General features: G+C 40.3%; 1 long non-coding RNA gene across 1 annotated transcript; it reads left to right on the top strand.

The window, feature by feature from the left end:
* The first annotated feature begins 605 nt into the window (after window positions 1–605).
* LOC117203933 (uncharacterized) lies at window positions 606–15,089 on the top strand. Its single transcript, XR_007479276.1, has 3 exons — window positions 606–2,472; window positions 6,506–6,552; window positions 8,334–15,089. It is a non-coding gene; the product is annotated as an uncharacterized LOC117203933 (long non-coding RNA).
* The last annotated feature ends 1,683 nt before the right edge of the window (window positions 15,090–16,772 follow it).

The raw sequence follows: 16,772 nt of genomic DNA, 5'->3' as shown, positions 1-16,772 counted from the left end.
GACCTGAGAGGGGGCGGTGAATATAACGGACGTGAACCCTGCCCTCATGGGGTTTATGTTACCCCTGCCGCCAGTAGGATCTCTTAGCTCTGCCAAGCTCCCCAGTTACCAGGGCAACAGCACTTTTGGAAGGGGAAGGAGTTCTGACAAATGTGCGGTATGATACACAGTTCTGCACACAAAGCCATTTATTTTAGGCTGAAGCATTTGCAGCAAAATTTGAATAATTTATCTGGAATGTGTCAGATTGAATGCTTTATGATATCTTTTTGGTTTTCTTTGGTAGAACATTTATACAGTAAAACCTTTGTTATCATAGATTTCTCAACTAACTCTCTGCCAGTCACTGCAAACAAGATGTATGGACTAAACAGGGAGATGGTCCCAAGAATCTGAGCCTGTCTGAGAGAAGTATTACAGGTCATTACTGAAGTGAATCAGGAGGATCTGAAGGATTTTGTACTCAGTGCTCTAAGGTAGAGGTCCCCAACCTTTTTGGCACCAGGGACCGGTTTCATGGAAGACAGGTTTTCCATGGATGGGGGTGGGGGGGTGGGGGATGGTTCAGGTGGTAATGCGAGCGATGGGGAGCGATGGGGAGCGGCAGGTGAATTTCGCTCGCTGGCCTGCCGCTCACCTCCTGCTGTGCCGCCCGGTTCCTAAAAGGCTGAGCACAGGTACGGGTCCATTGTCCAGGGGTTGGGGAACCCTGCTCTAAGTTCTTGGGACAGAAATAACAAAAAAGAGGTTTTGCTGGGCCACAGCTGCTACTAAATGTTACCCATTCTGAACCAAAGAACAAGAGACATCCCTGATCCCACCCTCCTCAACCCAAGAAAAAATACTGAGTCCTGAAATTCCCATTATAAATGGAATCTTTTTGGTTAAGTTGGCATCGCTCTTGGAAAGAGGGTCAGTCAATCCAAGAGGACCATCCCCAAACTTGGGCTTGCCATTAACCTTTCCTAGGATTCATGTGTGCAGGGCCCAGCCAGCACGGTTTGCCGAGAGAATGAGACACCACAGGTGAGCATCACTGGTTCAAAACCTGGAGGGAGAAAGAGAAAGATGCTGGGCAGCCTTGCCTGGAAAGGCCTGGAAAGCCCCAGCCCCAAGAGAGCACTTTAAGCATGGAGGCATCTGGAGACGGGTGGCTGCTCAACTCTGCAGAGGGCCAGCTCTTGTTTGCCTCTAAGTGATTTCTGATATATTTCCAAGCACAAAATCAAACTTTCTTCTTTAAGATTCTTAACGATGGAATTCCTTGGCGGTCCAGTGGTTAGGACTCCACACTTCCACTGCAGCGGCACAGGTTCCGTCTCTGGTCGGGGAACTAAGATCCCATAAGCCATGTGGTGTGGCCAACCCCCCCCCAAAAAAAACCAAAATCAAAACAAAACAAAACAAATCAAAACAAAAAAGAATCTTAACGAATGTTCCTGCGTGTGTCCTAGATTTTTCTATGACAGGGATGTTTTGGACATCTCTTGTCCTTGCCCAGGCTGAGGCAGGAGAGGCAAGGTGCAGCACCCTACAGCCCCAGAAGGGCCTTGTCAGAGCACACTGTGCTGAGAGGTCACAGGTGGCAGAAACTGCTGGCCTCTCTTTCCACAGCCCACAGGAAACATTTGCATGTCTAACACTTTCTGCACAAAGCGGCCCATGGTAGCAATGCCCAGATGTGGTTCCCAAGCTGTTCATGGCACTGCTTTGTGATTCATCCTTTCTACACGGTCTCTGGGAGTCCAGTGGGGGCATCCAAACCTTCCTGTTGTCTATGTTCGGTAAGCAGAATGTTAAAATTTTAGAAATTCCTTGCTTTCACTCCTTTTAGAGGTAAAATAGTAATTAGCAGAAGCAAGCGTTTGTTTCTTGGGGATATGTTTGTGAAAACATAACAAAACTTTTTATTTATGACTTGCATTAGTTATTTCAAGCTTAAGAAATGTGCCCTTTTGAAAAAGTTGGAAAAATAACATGTTAAAGAGGGAGAAATTACTTACACCATTGTTCCTGGGTTGAATGGTGACACAGATAATTTAGTCAAAACATATCTTTAACCATTTTTTGGGTGCGATAAGTTTGTGAGTCTCTGATTAGAGCTGGCTGAATGTTTCCCCCAGAATAATGGGTTTTGAGCATTAATAATAAACCTCTAACTTTCACAAGCAATTGCTATGACTTTATTCATATGCAATAAGGCCCTTCTAACAGATTATACAGTTAACTTTCTGCAGTTAAAATGAATGAAATATTAATGGTTTTTGAGGAATCCAATGGAATTAAGTTAAAACACATTGACTTCTACCACTTTATGACCAGTTAAAATATATTTTTCATTATTTGAAATCGTTTTCTCCCAACATGTAGTAATGGTGGGAGAATTAAATGACACCGAAAATTCTGGAAATGAGGAGAAAGGGACTAGAACCGCAAGCACCAGGCAGATGAAGAGAGAGAAGAGTCGTTTAGGTAAGTCTCCAGTTACACATATTCTAGTAAGCTCTACTTGAGAAAGGGGGCACATTGCCCCTGCGGAGGCAATACTGCCGCATTGACATCAGCGATATGATGCTGTCAAGTTCTTCTGAGCATAATGGCTTTTTAAAAAAATATAGAGAGCAGGTTCTTATTAGTTATCCATTTTATACATATTAGTGTATATATGTCAATCCCAGTCTCCCAATTCATCACACCACCACCCCGCCCTGCCACTTTCCCCCACTGGTGTTTACACATTTGTTCTCTACATCTGTGTCTCTATTTCTGCCCTGCAAACCGGTTCATCTGTACCATTTTTCTAGGTTCCATATATATGCGTTAGTATATGATATTTGTTTTTCTCTTTCTGGCTTACTTCACTCTGTATGACAGTCTGTAGATCCATCCACATCTCTACAAAAGACGCAATTTCATTCCTTTTTATGGCTGAGTAATATTCCATTGTATATATGTACCACATCTTCTTTATCCATTTGTCTGTCGATGGGCATTTAGGTTGCTTCCATGACCTGGCTATTGTAAATAGTGCTGCAGTGAACATAGGGGTGCATGTGTGTATTTGAATTACAGTTTCCTCTGGGTATATGCCCAGTAGTGGGATTGCTGGGTCATATGATAATTCTATTTTTAGTTTTTTAACGAACCTCCATACTGTTCTCCGTAGTGGTTGTATCAATTTACATTCCCACCAACAGTGCAAGAGTGTTCCCTTTTCTCCACACCCTCTCCAGCATTTGTTGTTTGTAGATTTTCTCATGATGACCATTCTAACTGGTATGAAGTGATATGTCACTGTAGTTCTCACTTGCATTTCTCTAAAAATTAGTGATGTTGAGCAGCTTTTTCATGTGCTTCTTGGCCAACTGTATGTATTCTTTGGAGAAATGTCTATTTAGGTCTTCTGCCCATTTTTTGATTGGGTTGTTTATCTTTTTAATATTGAGCTGCATGAGCTGTTTATATATTTTGGAGATTCATCCTTTGTCCGTTGATTCATTTGCAAATATTTTCTCCCATTCTGAGGGTTGTCTTTTCGTCTTGTTTATGGTTTCCTTTCCTGCGCAAAAGCTTTTAAGTATCATTAGGTCCCATTTGTTTATTTTTATTTCCATTACTCTAGGAGGTGGATCAGAAAAGATCTTGCTGTGATTTATGTCAAAGAGTGTTCTTCCTATGTTTTCCTCTAAGAGTTTTATAGTGTCCGGTCTTACATTTAGGTGTCGAATCCATTTTGAGTTTCTTTTTGTGTGTGGTGTTAGGGAGTGTTCTAATTTCATTCTTTTACATGTAGCTATCCAGTTCTCCCAGCACCACTTACTGAAGAGACTGTCTTTTCTCCACTGTATATCCTTGCCTCCTTTGTCATAGATTAGTTGACCATAGGTGTGTGGGTTTATCTCTGGGTTTCCTATCCTGTTCCATTGATCTATATTTCTGTTTTTGTGCCAGTACCATATTGTCTTGATTACTGTAGCTTTGTAGTATAGTCTGAAGTCAGGGAGTCTGATTCCTCCAGCTCCTTTTTTTTCCTTCAAGACTGCTTTGGCTATTTGGGGTGTTTTGTATCTCCATACAAATTTTAAGATTTTTTTGTTCTAGTTCTGTAAAAAATGCCATTGGTAATTTGATAGGGATTGCATTGAATCTGTAGATTGCTTTGGATAGTATAGTCATTTTCACAATGTTGATTCTTCCAATCCAAGAACATGGTATATCTCTCCATCTGTTGGTATCATCTTTAATTTCTTTCATCAGTGTCTTATAGTTTTCTGCATACAGGTCTTTTGTCTCCCTAAGTAGCTTTATTCCTAGGTATTTTATTCTTTTTGTTGCAATGGTAAATGGGAGTGTTTCCTTAATTTCTCTTTCAGATTTTTCATCATTAGTGTATAGGAATGCAAGAGGTTTCTGGGCATTAATTTTGTATCCTGCAACTTTACCAAATTCATTGATTAGCTCTAGTAGTTTTCTGGTGGTGTCTTTCTCCATGTATAGTATCATGTCATCTGCAAACAGTGACAGTTTTACTTTTTTTCCAATTTGTATTCTTTTTATTTCTTTTACTTCTCTGATTGCCATGGCTAGGACTTCCAAAACTATGTTGAATAATAGTGGCGAGAGTGGATATCCTTGTCTTGTTCCTGATCTTAGAGGAAATGCTTTCAGTTTTTCACCATTGAGAATGATGTTTGCTGCGGGTTTGTCATATATGGCCTTTATTATGTTGAGGCAGGTTCCCTCTATGCCCACTTTCTGGAGAGTTTTTATCATAAATGGGTGTTGAATTTTGTCAAAAGCTTTTTCTGCATCTATTGAGATGATCATATGGTTTTTCTTCTTCAATTTGTTAATATGGTATATCACATTGATTGATTTGCGTATATTGAAGAATCCTTGCATCCCTGGGATAAATCCCACTTGATCATCGTGTATGATCCTTTTAATGTGTTGTTGGATTCTGTTTGCTAGTAGTTTTGCGGATTTTTGCATCTATATTCATCAGTGATACTGGTCTGTAATTTTCCTTTTTTGTAGTATCTTTGTCTGATTTTGGTATCAGGTGATGGTGGGCTCATAGAATGAGTCTGGGAGTGTTCCTTCCTCTGTAATCTTTTGGAAGAATTTGAGAAGGATTGGTGTTAGGTTTTCTCTAAATGTTTGATAGAATTCACCTGTGAAGCCATCTGGTCCTGGACTTTTTTTTGTTGGAAGATTTTTAATCACAGTTGCAATTTCATTACTTGTGATTTGTCTGTTCATATTTTCTATTTCTTCCTGGCTCAGTCTTGAAAGGTTATACCTTTCTAAGAATTTGTCCATTTCTTCCAGGCTGTCCAATTTATTGGCATAGAGTTGCTTGTAGTAGTCTCTCAGGATGGTTTGTACTCTGTGGTGTCTGTTGCAACTTCTCCTTTTTCATTTCTAATTTTATTGATTTGAGTCCTCTCCCTCTTTTTCTTAATGAGTCTGGCTAATGGTTTATCAATTTTGTTTATCTTCTCAAAGAACCAGCTTTTAGTTTTATTGTTTTCTTTGTTTCTATTTCATTTATTTCTGCTCTGATCTTTATGATTTCTTTACTTCTGCTAACTTTGGGTTTTGTTTGTTCTTCTTTCTCTAGTTCCTTTAGGTGTAAGTTTAGATTGTTTATTTGAGATTTTTCTTGTTTCTTGAGGTAGGCTTGTGTTGCTATGAACGTCCCTCTTAGAACTGCTTTTGCTGTCTCCCATAGGTTTTGGATCATCATGTTTTCATTGTAATTTGTCTCTAGGTAGTTTTTCATTTCCTCTTTGATTTCTTCAGTGATCTCTTGGTTATTTAGTAACGTATTGTTTAGCCTCCATGTGTTTGTGATGTTTTTTTCCCTGTAATTCATTTATAATCTTATAGCATTGTGGTCAGAAAAGATGCTTGATATGATTTCAATTTTCTTAAATTTACTGAAGTTTGATTTGTGACCCAAGATGTGATCTACCCTGGAGAACAGTCTATGTGCACTTGAGAAGAAAGTGTAATCTGCTGTTTTTGGATGGAATGTCCTATAAATATCAATTAAATCTAGCTGGTCTATTGTGTCATTTAAAGCTTGTGTTTCCTTATTAATTTTCATTTTGGATGATCTGTCCATTGGTGTAATTAAGGTGTTAAAGTCCCCCACTATTATTGTGTTACTGTCGATTTCCTCTTTTATAGCTGTTAGCAGTTGCCTTATGTATTGAGGTGCTCCTATGTTGGGTGTATATATATTTATAATTGTTATATCTTCTTTTTGGATTGATCGCTTGATCATTATGTAGTGACCTTCCTTGTCTCTTGTAACATTCTTTATTTTAAAGTCTATTTTATCTGATATGAATATTGCTACTCCAGCTTTCTTTTTGACTTCCATTTGCATGGAATATCTTTTTCCATCCCCTCACTTTCAGTCTGTATGTGTCCCTAGGTCTGAAGTGGGTGTCTTGTAGACAGCATATATATGGGTCTTGTTTTTGTATCCATTCAGCGAACCTGTATCTTTTGGTTGGAGCATTTAATCCATTCACGTTTAAGGTAATTATCGATATGTATGTTCCTATGACCATTTTCTTAATTGTTATGGGTTTCTTTTTGTACGTGCTTTTCTTCTCTTGTGTTTCCCACTTAGAGAAGTTCCTTTAGCATTTGTTGTAGAGCTGGTTCGGTGGTGCTGAATTCTCTTAGCTTTTGCTTCTCTGTAAAGCTTTTGATTTCTCCGCCTAATCTGAATGAGATCATTGCCGGTAGAGTAATCTTGGTTGTAGGTTCTTCCCTTTCATCACTTTAAATATATCATGCCACTCCCTTCTGGCTTGTAGAGTTTCAGCTGAGAAATCAGCTGTTAACCTTATGGGAGTTCCCTTGTATGTTATTTGTCGTTTTTCCCTTGTTGCTTTCAATAATTTTTCTTTGTCTTTAATTTTTGTCAATTTGATTACTATGTGTCTCAGTGTGTTTCTCCTTGGGTTTATCCTGCCTGGGACTCTCTGCGCTTCCTGGACTTGGGTGGCTATTTCCTTTCCCATGTTAGGGAAGTTTTCGACTATAATCTCTTCAAATATTTTCTCTGGTCCTTTCTCTCTCTCTTCTCCTTCTGGGACCCCTATAATGAGAATGTTGTTGTGTTTAATGTTGTTCCAGAGATCTCTTAAGCTGTCTACATTTCTTTTCATTCTTTTTTCTTTATTCTATTCCATGGCTTGAATTCTACCATTCTGCCTTCCAGGTCACTTATCTGTTCTTCTGCCCCAGTTATTGTGCTATTGATTCCTTCTATTGTATTTTTCATTTCAGTTATTGTATTGTTCATCTCTGTTTGTTTGTTCCTTAATTCTTCTAGGTCTTTGTTAAACATTTCTTGCATCTTCTCGATCTTTGCCTCCATTCTTTTTCTGAGGTCCTGGATCAACTTCACTATCATTATTCTGAATTCTTTTTCTGGAAGGTTGCTTCTCTCTGCTTCATTTAGTTGTTTTTCTGGGGTTTTACCTTGTTTCTTTATCTGGTACATAGCCCTCTGCCTTTTCATCTTGTCTATCTTTCTGTGAATGTGGTTTTTGTTCCACAGGTTGCAGGACTGTAGTTCTTCTTGCTTCTGCTGTCTGCCCTCTGGTGGATGAGGCTATTTAAGAGGCTTGTGCAAGTTTCCTGATGCAAGAGACTGGTGGTACGTAGAGCTGGGTGTTGCTCTGGTGGGGCAGAGCTCAGTAAAACTTTAATCCGCTTGACTGCTCATGGGTGGGGCTGGGTTCCCTCCCTGTTGGTTGTTTGACCTGAGGCTACCCAGCACTGGAGCTTACCTGGGCTCTTTGGTGAGGCTAATGGCAGACTCTGGGAGTTACTCACAACAAGGAGTACTTCCCAGAACTTTTGCTGCCAGTGTCCTTTTCCTCACAGTGAGCCACAGCCACCCCTCACCTCTGCAGGGGACCCTCCAACACTAGCAGGTAGGTCTAGTTCAGTGTCCTATGGAGTCACTGTTCCTTCCCCTGGGTCCCAATGCACACACTACTTTGCATTTGCCCTCCAAGAGTGGAGTCTCTGTTTCCCCCAGTCCTGTCGAAGTTCTGCAATCAAATCCCACTAGCCTTCAAAGTCTGATTCTCTAGGAATTCCTCCTCCCATTGCCGGACCCCCAGGCTCCCCCAGGAAGCCTGATGTGGGGCTCAGAACCTTCACTCTAGTGGGTGGACTACTGTGGTATAAGTGTTCTCCAGTTTGTGAATCACCCACCCAACAATTATGGGATTTGATTTTATTGTGATTGCGCCCCTCTTACCATCTCATTGTGGCTTCTCTTTTGTCTTTGGATGTAGGGTACCTTATTTGGTGAGTTCCAGTGTCTTCCTGTTGATGATTGTTCAGCAATTAGTTGTGATTCCGGTGCTCTCGCAAGAGGGAGTGAGTACACGTACTTCTACTCTGCCATCTTGAACCGATCTCTCATAATGGTTTTAATTAAGTAAAATTGGAAGTTAAAAAAAATAAACAAAGATAATCAAGCAACATTTGTCCTTTACGCAACAATGTTCTGCAAAAACCACTGTTGATTTCATTAATTTACATGTCACAAAACAATTAGCTTTGTTGACCCATCTCTCTCAGAGTGTGGGTGCATCTGAATTTTTTCCTAATTATGTTTATAAGGAGTGTCGACTATAAAGGGTGTTGAGTAGTTCAAATACACGATTAGTATTGTAATTACTACAACTGGGGGTAAAAAATGCCATCCCCTGTTCATTTTGTCCCACCGTTAACATGTAAATTGTGGAGTGGGATGTGGAGGGTCATTTGGGGAGGGGGAATAAAGTTAGGTCCCCAAATCAGAGCAGCCTGCCGCACAGAGAGCTTGACTCCACACTCGTGTCCATAGTCCTTTGCCTCAAAGTCTGATCGATAAGAACATGAGGAACCAGGAACCCAAGCCCAAATAAGCTTCCAAATGGGAATTCTTACAACGCTTTTGAAGGATGTATGGCTGAGGTGATTTGTTACAGTCTTAATTCCAAAGCTTTATTCAAGTCTTGCCAGGCTCTCCTGAGCTCAGAAGCCATCATGGGCTGAAGAATGAAACTCTGTCGTGGCAGGAGGAGGGGGTGATGAATCTTTCTTTTTTTTTTTTTTAATTTATTTTTTATATATATTTTTTAAATTAATCTTTTTAAAAAAATAATTATTTATTTTTGGCTGCGTTGGGTCTTCGTTGCTGCACGCGGGCTTTCTCTAGTTGAGATGAGCGGGGGCTATGCTTCGTTGCGGTGCGCGGCCTTCTCATTGTTTCTTGTTGCGGAGCACAGACTCTAGGTGCACAGGCTTCAGTAGTTGTGGCACATGGGCTTAGTTGCTCTGCGGCATGTGGTATCTTTCTGGACCAGGGCTTGAATGTGGGTCCCCTGCATTGGCAGGCAGATTGTTAACCACTGCGCCACGAGGGAAGTCCCGATCTTTCTTTTTGATTCAAAGAAGAAGAAAAAGTAAAACAAAACCCCAAGTCCCATTGTACCATTTAAATGGAAGTTTTTGCCAACTACAAAAAGATGTTTGAGGGATAATAAAGGAAACTGAATATGGACTAGCTCTCAGATACTATCAGAGAATTAGTAATATTTTTAGGAGAGAGAATAGCCTTGTAGTCATGAAGGGAAATGTGCTTACTTTTAGGAGATAGGTGCTGAAGGGGTAAGTTATGATATCGATAACTTAATTTCAACATATATTGAAAATACACATACACACAGAGATAAAACAAATATGGTACATATTAGCAATAGTGAAATTTCGATACTGGGTATATGGGCAGTCATTGAACAAGTCATTAGAGGTCTGTGTATCAGTTGGAAATGTTTCTGGCTGCAAGCAAAAGAAAACTCAACTGGCAAGGTCTGAATCTCAAAGAACCTTCATTACTTACTAAACAAGAAGTGTACAAGTTATCCAGTCAGGGTTGTTTCAGCAATTGAGTGATGCCTTCAAGGCCCCGGCGGTTCTTCCCATCTGCCTTGTCGCCCTCAGCCCACTGGCTTCTGACAGTGTCAGTTTATGACTGCGAGGCCGCTGCTACAGCTCTAGGCATCACAGCCACAGTCAAAGGCAAAGCGATGGGTGAGGAAGAGCAAAAGCAAACTCTCCTCTTGCACTTGATTCTTTTATCAGAAAGCAAAATCTTGGGGTTGGGGGGAGGGATAAATTTGGAATTTGAAATAAACAGATACACACTACTAAATAGAAGGTAGATAAACAGCAAGGACCTACTGAATAGCACAGGGAACTATATTCAGTATCTTATAATAAGCTATAATGGAAAAGAATCTGAAAAAGAATATATATATACATACATATATATATATATGTATATATATATATGTAGCTGAATCAGTTTGCTGTATACCTGAAATATTGTAAATCAACTATACTTCAAAAAAAAAAAACCCACAAAGAGATATCATCTCACACCTGTTAGTATGTGTATAATTAAAAAAAAAAATAGATGTTGGCAAAAAAAGAAAAAGAAAGCAAAATCTTTCCCAGAAGCCCCCAGGAGACTTCTCCTTCCACCTCAGTGGCTAGAACAGTCAGAGGCCAATCCTAGCTACAGGGGGTCTGGGAAATGCCATCACAATAAGTGACTTACATCAGTTGTGATTCATCCCCTGGGGCTAGGGATGCACTGTCTCCCAGAGCAAGATTGACGTTCTGTTAACAGAAAAAGGGGAAATGGCAGCTATTTCCCATGTGTTAAACATATGCTCTTTTTCTCTAGAGAGGATATGGTTCTGCTTTACTAGGTAACAGAAATGATTTTAAATGAAAGTAGAACCAAAATTCATTCTTCACTATATCCTGTTGCTGTTTAACAGGAAAGTAAATGGTGCCCAAAAGAGACTTTAGCTTTCTTGTCTTCCTGGACAGGGTCTCTTTAGTCCAGTGAAATAGAAACTCTAACCAGCCTTGAAATCTATCTTTTGTTTCACTTTCAAGTTTTATAATACATTTCAATATACAGTTTGCTTTTAAAGCTTGTCCTCATTGTGATGGACATTAGGCAGCAGGATAGAATATATACTACCGCTCATCCTATTTTTAGCCACAGTTGATCTAGTGTCCTCTCTTTGCAAGGATTTGTGATAGGTGAGTTACATGTTCTCTCATTTGTGTAAGAAGGATGTGCTTGCCTATTGCAAAAAGCCCCAATTCAGTCTGAGTCATCAGACTTAATAAAGAGAAAACCAGAAGCTTTCAGCAATTGTTCTAACTTCTACTTTCTCCCCAACCTGTGTGAGGCCAATCTAAGATAATCTCGACATCTGGGCTGTTTAAATGGAAGTTCTGATCAGAGCAAGTAATAGTCCTAACTAGAGTTCCCTCCTGTCCTCTTCCCTAGCCCTTGGCCCCAAAGTAGGCTTTCTTTTAGAAAGAATGCTGCACACTCATTGTAGATGGATTAAAATGAATCCCCAGACCAATAATAGCCGCCTAACCATCACTGGGAGCCGTAGTCATGTGTCCTTGGGAGGCAGACATAGCCTTGCCTGGCCTGGGCCAGAAGGTCTTTGCGTGTCCGGATGTCCCTCAAGACCACAATGGCACATTTGTCTGATGATTTAGCATTTGGTGTTAATGGCTGGCATTGTGCTCAGGTATATCATGGCTGGCTGTCCCCTGTTTCTGGGTACCTTCTGGTTGTGGCTGACTGTGACACTGACTGCTACATCAGGGCTCTGTGGCAGGGCTGGCTTGGAGCAGGCCCAAGAGCCCCCTTTTCTCTACTATGTCAACCAGCACCAACCCCATCCCCCCACCCAGTGTCCCTGACTCAAGTATTTTATTGGGGCTACACTGTAGCCTATGGCTTGCCTGTCTCCCTGCGGTGACCCCTGGGAGACATCCCATTGCTGATAGAAGCCACGTGACTATTCTACCTCCAAACTTAGATTTAACGCTTAGGATAAATATTTCAGTGATTCTCTCCAGTGTTTTTTTGCATTCTTATTTATTTATTTTTGGCTGCACTGCATCTTCATTGCTGTGCACAGGCTTTCTCTAGTTGTGGCGAGCAGGGGCTACTCTTGGTTGTGGTGTGCGAGCTTCTCACCGCAGTGGCTTCTCTTGTTGTGGAGCTCTAAGTGCACAGGCTTCAGTAGTTGCAGCATGCGGGCTCAGTAATTGTGGCTCGCGGGCTCTAGAGCGCAGGCTTAGTAGTTGTGGCACACGGGCTTAGCTGCTCCGTGGCATGTGGGATCTTCCTGGACCAGGGATTGAACCTGGGTCCCCTAAATTGGCAGGTGGATTCTTAACCACCGTGCCACCAGGGAAGTCTGAAACATTTCTCTTTAACTTAAATATAGTAAGGGCACATCACTTAAAAAAAAAAAAAGGATCAATGTCCTGGAGGATGGGAGAGAGAGGTGTGGTGAGGAGTGGCTTTGCTGGGCGCCCATAGAAACAGGAGGTAAAGGTGGAGCCACAGGTGTGGGCAGGTGGGAAGGTGTAATGGTGGGAAGTGAAGGAAGTCCTCTTCCACTGCTTTTATATCTTTAGTGGCTTAGCAAACAGGCTATCAGCGCAGAGTGAGGGTGGGAAATGTTCCAAGAGAGAAGAGAAATCAGGAAAGTAGGAAAGTAAATGGATGAGAAAAACACAGTGTGAGGGTGGGCAGCCTAAAGCCCCGCTTATGTTTAGTGATAACGTATTTGAAGGGAGATCAGCCAATGGCGAGTAATGTACCCCCGGCCAGAACCTCTCCTCTCACTGGGCCAGATGGAAGATCGAATAACAATCCAGAGAATTCCTGATGTGAGGGGCCAGCTCGCAACAAATTCTTGCTAGTAGCTGGGGGCCAGCAGGGCCGTCCTAGAGCAGACTGGGCTACCAGCCAAAGACCCTGCTCTTCAGTGCAGTAACCGTCACTGGAAGATTTGTCCATTGCTGGGCTGTGATGTGGATAGCAAAGTGCTGATGCCTCAGGCATTGCTGAGGTGGTGAAGAGTGGAGGTGCACCTGGGGAAAGGCCACAGGGTTGGTGATATCTGCACATGTGAAGGACCCAAGGCACTAGTTTTCCAGCACTGAGCTGCGTGGCTGGGTGGTGCTCCTGTGTCAGGAGATGGTATGACCAACTTTGACAGCCTTCCTCAGTGCCTTCTGTTGCCCTTTGGGTTCCAGAAAGCCTCCTAAGTGACCTGCCATAGTTCCTCCATGACTGGCTTGTGGAGTGACTGGGTGATACCCACCCCCGTCTAACAGGAAACTCATCACACTAGGTTGTGAGTCATTGTCTGTTGTTTGTTATCCCTGGATAACAGAAGAGTGAGAACCCTAACTTTTTTTTACCACTTTATCTCTAGTGCCTGGCAGAATACCTGAAAGACAGTAGATGCTCATTAAGTTTTGAATGTGTGAATACATAAAAGAGGGCTGGCAGGAAGGAGGGATGGAACGGAGGGAGGGAGGAAGGGAGGAAGGAAGGAAGGACGGAAGGAAGGAAGCAAGGAATTCTTGTTACTATATCAGGGCTATTCTGGAGGAGGGTTGTTTAAATTGGTGGTAGCCTGTATAGAAGTTATAGCAATGCAGGTAGGTGGAGGGTGGTGGGAGCTGATGAAAAGGGCTTTAGCAGGGCTCTCTAAAATGAGGAAGACACACTGGAGGTTGCAGCGAGAGACCAGAAAGACTGGGACGTCAGTGGCTGGCACAGATGGGGATCAGGTGCTATTTTGGTGAGGTTGTCAGAAAGGTGAGAATAAAGAATGATGGTCAAGATGGGTAGGAGGGAAGCAGGAGAGGGTTCCTGGGTGAAGAGCTGAGACAGACCCGCAGCTCAGCAGGTGTAGTGGGTGTGTTTGAAAGGCCCCTGCAGAGATGAGGCCCCTGCAGCTGGGCATCCACAGAGGAGCCCAGTGGCTTTAATGATCGGCCTCTCTTTCCTATTCTTTCTGGAAAGAAGGGATCTCCCCTGCACTTGCTTCATCCTCCCCACTTCCTACTCTCTCTGACTTGGTACTTTACACCCCAGCCTCTGGATTTTCTTGTTTGCAGTTTGCTCTCTCTTTTCTCCAGACCTTCGAACCCATGGTTCTCCTGACCTAGAAAGCTAGCTCCACCCTCAAACCTCCTTCCTAGTGACTCCCTCTTGGCCCTCAGATTTTGCTGAGGGATAACGTCCCCTTGAAGTACTTGCTCTGCCTTCCCAGGTTGAGTGGCTGCCATTTCTATGTTCTTCATCACACTCTGGGCTACTTCCTTTAAAGCACATATCTCAGTGCAATGGCTTGCTTACTTCTCTGACTCCATCTCTAGATACGAGAAAAGGGATATGGTTAAATATTTCCCTAGTGGTCACTCAATGGCAAATAAATCAAAGAAAACAAAGCAGAAGCCCTGAGAATCCTCTCACTTGTTGAACAAAACCATGTGCTTTTCTGTTGCCTGTGTTTTTATTTCGCACCAGGCTAGTGTCTGAAAGCAAACTCATGCCAAACAGGATTTCACTTTCTCTGAGTTAACAGGCAAAATTTGCTTTAAAGAAATATAAACACATATTTCCAAATGATAAACATTATGAAATAGTAAAAAAATATACATATATATATAATTTTTTTTTTTTTTTACTATTTCATAATGTTTATCATTTGGAAATATGTGTTTTAGGAGCAACTTTGACCTACCTCATCAGTCCAAGATTTTTGATTTATGTAAGCTGTGCCTTATCAATACGGGTAAGATGAATCAAAATGAAATTAATATATTTTGAATGGTTAAGAGAACTGTAATAGACAATTAGAATGTCTCGAAATAACTGATGCAAAATGTGTGTATATTTTTGTTAAAAAATGTTTTGAATTACAAACTCTAGCACAAATAGAGGAAAGTGCATCATGTATATATATACATATATATATGGAACAATTATAACAAACACTTATAAAGTGAATACATGAAACCACCACTCAAGTCAAAAGCTAGGATGTAGCCAGCACCCAAGAAGTCCCTCATAGGGTCCTTCTCAATTATACCCCTTCCTCACAAAGGGAAGTAGCCAGGAGCCCCACTTTTCTGGCATTTACTTCCTTGCTTTTGTTTATAGTTTCACCACTGATGTAGGCATCCCTAAATGATATAGTTGAGTTAATTTCAAGTTTAGTTTGAACTTTCCATAAATGAAGTTCTACCGTATATATTCTATTTTATCTTTCTTCTTTTGCTCAACATTATGTATGTAATCCCATGTTTTTGCAAACAGCCCTGGGTTGCTACTTTTTATTGCTGTGTAGTATTTCACTGCATAATAAACCACAGTTTATTTTATTAGTTTTTCCAAAGAGCCAGATTTTGGCTTTATTAAGCTTTTCTATTGTATGTTCATTTTCCTAGTTCATTGATTTCTTCTCTTACCTTTATTATTGCTTTTCTTCTATTTTCTTTGGGTTTAATTTGCTGTTCCTTTTCTAACTTTTTAATATAGATACTTAGCTCATTAAACTCAGCCTTTCTTTTCTAATATATGCATTTTAAACTATAAATTTCTCTTTAAACAGTATATCAATAGCATCTGACAAGTTGATATACTCTGTTTGAAATATTTTATAATGTCCTTTCTGATTGCCAGCTTGACCTATGGATTATTTAGAAACGAATTCCTTAATTTACAAACATATGAAGAATTTCTGATTTTCTTTCTTATTGATTTTAGCTTAATTGCCTTGAGGTCAGAGAACATTCTCTGTATGGTTCAGTATTTTGAAAATAAGATTTGCTCTAAGATCCATTATCTGGTCATTTTGTTGATTTGTACGAATGTTTCATGTGCTTAAAAAGCAAGTGTATTCTAAAGTTGTCAAGTGCACTGTTTTTTATGTAACCTTTACGTAGAACACACACACATATATAACATATAAGATATATATAAGTGTATATTCTTACTATATATTTATATTTTTTTGTTTATTCTATCAATTACCAAGAGGGAGATGGTGAGTTAAAATCTCCCACAATGATTGTCTATTTCTTCTTTTAACTCTACAGATTTTTGAGTCATATATTTTGAGCCCTGGTTATTAGGTACATACAAAATTGGAATTTTTATATCTTCCTGATCAATTAAGCCTTTATCATTATGAAATGATTCTCTTTATTTCCAGTAATCTTTTTTTGCCTTAAAGCCTACTTTTGTATCAATTCAGTGACATGGATTCTTTTCGGTTAATTATCTGTCATTTTCTTCAATCTTTCTTATTCTTTTGTTTTAATGTGTCTCTTGTAAATAGCATCTAGCTGTATTTTTGAATCCAGTTTGTCACTCTTTATCCTCTAATTTGAACATTTAGTTTATTTATACTTATTGGTAGCTTATGATATATTTACGCTAAATCTACCATGTTATTTTGTGTTTTCTATTTGTCTGGCCTGTTATATGTTTCTTTTTCTCCTTTTTCATTTTTGTTCCTACCATGTTTCCCTCAGTTTGTCTTTCTGTGTTTTATTGTGGGTTTTTCTTCATACATATCTACAGTTAACTAATTTTTCTTTAATTATAACCTCCTATTGAACCTATCAATTGAATTTTAAATTTTAATTTCTATTGCTATATTTTTCAGTCCTAGAATTTCTCTTTAGTTCTTTTTCAAACTGACCACATCATTTTTTACAGTTTCCAATTCCCTGCTCAGATTGTCAGAATTGGCATTTATTTCTTTAAATAGAGTAAGCATTATTATTTTACAGCCTGTGTCTGGTAATTTAAATATCTGAAGTCTCAA

Source organism: Orcinus orca, chromosome 9 (genome assembly GCF_937001465.1).
Source record: "Orcinus orca chromosome 9, mOrcOrc1.1, whole genome shotgun sequence".
Classification (NCBI taxonomy): Eukaryota; Metazoa; Chordata; class Mammalia; order Artiodactyla; family Delphinidae; genus Orcinus; species Orcinus orca.
This window is presented reverse-complemented; position numbering and strand designations above follow the sequence as displayed.